General features: G+C 50.3%; 1 non-coding gene across 1 annotated transcript; it reads right to left on the reverse strand.

Annotated features, from left to right (window-relative positions):
• Window positions 1–3,693: 3,693 nt before the first annotated feature.
• LOC138400372 (U6 spliceosomal RNA) lies at window positions 3,694–3,800 on the reverse strand. The gene has a single exon (XR_011236268.1). It is a non-coding gene; the product is annotated as a U6 spliceosomal RNA (small nuclear RNA).
• Window positions 3,801–4,157: the final 357 nt, after the last annotated feature.

Below are 4,157 nucleotides of genomic sequence, written 5' to 3' on the forward strand. Positions count from 1 at the left end.
GCAAGGGCAGCTTCTACTCCCTTCCCCTTCCGCCAGCCTCCTAGTCTCCCAGACTGGAGATTTTGAAGGTGTCTTTGACTCCCTCCTTCATCCCCTTATTCTGTCAACACGTCCTGTTTCTTCCTTTGAAATCTATCCCAGACTCACCTTCTCCTTCCTGGTTCCACTGCCATCACCTTAGTCTAAGCCATCATGATCTGGGTTTCTGCAGGAGCTCCCCGACTGGTTTCTCTGCCTTTACTTTCTCCCCTCCGTGCCCTCCTGTGCAGGGCTGCCAGATTAATCTCCCCAAGGGCCACCTTTTACTGGGTCACTCTCTGGCTCAAGAAGGCCCAGTGGCTCCCTAACGATCTCATCAAGGCTATTCTCCCATGTGCTTTCTACTCCTCGGTTCAGTCTGCTCTATCCAGCCCGATCCTGTGGATCCCCTACACGCATCGTCCTCTGTAAGCAGACCCTTATAGCAGAAACTGTGTCCATTCCTACTCCTGTGCCTTTGCACAGGCCATTTACCCTGCTTGGCTTGGGAATAACCCCTGCCCCAATTCTCTCTGCCAATCTCTCCAGTCTGCAGCATCCAGCCCAAGTCTCTAGCCACTACCCTCAGAATTTTCTTAGGAGGTTGTCTTGTCTTAGGACATTGTCTTGTGGGATAACCTCCCCACTCTATTTATCCTAAATTCTTATTGCTTATATTGACAGGCGTGATTTAATTTTTCTTCATTTCTCATCCCCCTGCCCTGCCTCTCTTTCCTAGATTATAAACTGTTTGAGGGCCGAGACTTTGTCTTGCATCTTTCCTGTAATGTCTAATCGAAGGCCAGGATGCTCAGTAAACTCATTGTTGATTAGGGGTTGAAAGAAGTCTGGTTCGTGCATGGAGACCGAATGTGGAGATTCTCTATTCTAAATAGAGATTTCTTGCCCCCTCCCCTCCTCCCCCACCCATCCCCTGCTCTTCAGAATCCCCCCACCCCACATCTTCATCCATCAGTAATAAAGCAGGAACAATAGGGGGTTTCTTTCTAATTAAAGGGAGCAGTTAGTGTTTCCACTTCAAAGCCCTGAGAGAGAAGACTTTTGTTCCTTGGGCCTGGGAGCTGTGGGAGCCCCGATTGGGTTGGGAAGTGGAGCTCTAGGCCCAGCCAAGCATTAAGATCGTGAACCTGAGATCCCCCCATTTGCAGGCAGAGAAGCTCAAATTTAAAACAACAACGTAATTTGGTAACTTCGGCTCTGATAAAACAGTTGGGGGAATTTCTTGTCTCCTAGCGTCTGAAGCCAGTGTTATTACAGGTGTGTGCTTGTCTCTCCCACACCCGACCCGGCTTCTGTCGCCCCAACACACACAGCACACACGTGTGCCACACCATGCACTCTCATATATGTGGGACTCACAAGGAGCAGATCGTGCGCCCTTAGTGGGTATGTCCCCTCGCCCCCGTTCCCGCGGCCCTCTGGCCTGCACGTTCCCACACACCCAGTTACTCTGATGCGTATCATCTCTCCACCTCTTACTGCCCAGGAACAAGGGGTCATGGGTTGAGAACTGGCCATTTTCTGTACATCCCCAAGTCAGCTTGGTGGAGATGTGTTCTTTTCCTCCAGCTTGCACCAGCTGCAGACTGGTCATCCAACAGAGGCTCAGACTGATTCCCACCCTGATTATCAACTGGGTCCTATCTCTGACCACAGGCTGAGACCCCAAAGCGGCCACAAACTGAGGCCCCAATATGGTCATAGACTGAAGCTCCAAAGCGGCTACAGACTGTGCCCTAACAGTTAGTCACAATCGGAGACTCAACAAAGAGCACAGAGTAGGTCTTTGGTCTAACAAATCATTTCTCAGATTTGACCCATTGATCATAAGGGAGATAGGAAGGGAATTTTTTTTTTTTTTTTGGCTTAGCCCCACTGCTGAAACTCTGTAGAGCCCATCCATCCATGCATCCATCCATCCATCCATCCTTCTGTCCATTTCATGTATGGAGCACATATTATTGGCCATGCAGTGGTAAGCAAGGCTAAATATAGACCCTGTCCTCAAACATCTTAGTGTTAGAATAATAGCATGCGTTTTAGCATTTTACAATCCTGTGTTGAAGTTTCCCTTCCTTGACTTACTAGCTGGATCACTTTGGACAAGTTACTTAACCTTTCTTGGTCTCAACTTCCTCATGGGTAAATTGGGATAATAATACTAATGACCTCTAGGATGTTAAAAGGAGTAAATGAGGTCGTCTATCAAGTGCTAACGCAGTGCCTGGCACATAAAACATGCTCAATAAATAATAATGATCATTCATTTAGTTATTATTCATTCTGGCGGGCATACAGACATACACACCTATACTTACAAAACAGCATGATAAGAGCTGTATTGGTTACATGTACCAGATAAAGGGAGAACCCAGAAAGAGGCTCTGAGTCTGCCGGGGAAGTCAGGAAAGGCTTCTAGAGAGAGTAAGGGAGGCAGCCCGTGGGCAGAGGCTTGGAGGAGGAGGTTGGCATGGATGACCAGGCGTATTGGGTCCAAGAGGAGGAAGCAACACGCATGCTCCACCGAGGCCAAGAAGGGCATCCCTCTGCAGATTAAGGACAGTGTATTGGGAAGAAAAAGAGAGGCACTTTTCCCATGACACACTTAATCAGCCCATGCCGCTAACTAATGAAGCCAAATAATGTTCTAAGCATCTGGGAGGGTTTCAAAGGGCATTTGATGATGGCGATGGTGGCGGAGCAGTAGCATGATTAGGAGACAATGGCTGAGGTCTTTGGCCTGCACACCTTCCCTTTGCGCTGGCCCGTGTTCCTGTCTCCTTTTCTTTCCTAATCTCCCCCCAACCCCTGCCCCTTTCCTTTACTCTCCTTTGTCTCTGTGGAGCGCAGAGGGACACCCTTGTCTTCATTGCTTGCTTTCCTATCCCCCCAAGGCCTCTCGAGTCTGGGGTCTGAGGGGCTGTTTCTGCACACGTAATCCTGCCAGCGTGGGGCATGGCCGCCCTGGCCTTGCTCGCTCCCTGATTATTTCTCCTTAATTGAGCGTAAAGAATGTGAAGAATGTGGAGTAGACTGCATGAGGAGGGCTGCTGTGGCCCCCGCGGGGATCTGGACTCTGGGCTCCGGGGACGGGAGCACTGCAGATGGCCAGCCGAGCCCCACAGAGTGCGCGTCCATTCCTGGCCCCCAGCCCCTCCCCACGGCAGCGGATCCACTTCTCCTGCCTTGAGCTGGTCCCCTCTCTGCTCTGTGGGTTTCTTCTCTCTCCTTTCTGACACAGAGAATCTCATTTCTTTGTAAAACTAGCCGTGATCTCCCCTCTTCCTGGGAGTCTTCCTTGATTTCAACCCATCTGACTTGAATAATCCGTCTAAATCTTTAATTCCAGGTGGAACTCTACAAGCAATTCATTCTCCTCCACGGGAGGAGGGAGCAGCTTTTCTGGCTGCCCGTGGCCTTGCGTGGCTGCTGGGAATCCCGCGCCTGGGCCGTGGGAAGGTGTGAGTCTGGTGTGCCCCCCGGGTGCTGGCTTGTCACAGCTGAGCGCACATGGCAGGGTCCAGCCCTCCTGCCTCCTCAGGTGGGGGTGTGACCTGGAGGAGAAAGCGCAGGTAAGCGTCTCAGACCTGGGTTTGAGTCCTGGCCCCTGTCATCTCTTAGCTCTGTGACTTCAAGTGAATTTTTTTTTTTTTTTTAAATACGGAACACTTCATGAATTTGTGTGTCCTCCTTGCGCAGGGGCTATGCTAATCTTCTCTGTATCTTTCCAGTTTTATTATATGCGCTGTGGAAACGAGCACTCAGGTGAATTTTTATCTCCTCTCTGAGGAGGTTTCCTCACACTTCAGATGCTGGTGATATTTCTGCACATGTAGGGTTGTAAAGATAAAATTAGCCATGCTGGAGTATGGGAAGCACCTAGCAGGTATTTGTTTGGCTCTTTGGAAGTGACTGGAGGAGGGAGTTAGTGTTTCTAAAAGAGGCTTTGTTTCCTGTGGTCTGCAGTAAGCCGTCCCTAGAGATCCCATTGAAGGGACAGGGTGATGCTGAAAAACCCAGCGCTCGGCCTTCCCCCCAGAGGCATGCTGAGCCCAGAGCTGCAGCACGCAGTTGAGAAGCATGTTAGCTGGGGGTCTTGGCAAGCTCAGTGATGCAGC

Source organism: Eulemur rufifrons, chromosome 19 (genome assembly GCF_041146395.1).
Source record: "Eulemur rufifrons isolate Redbay chromosome 19, OSU_ERuf_1, whole genome shotgun sequence".
NCBI lineage: Eukaryota > Metazoa > Chordata > Mammalia > Primates > Lemuridae > Eulemur > Eulemur rufifrons.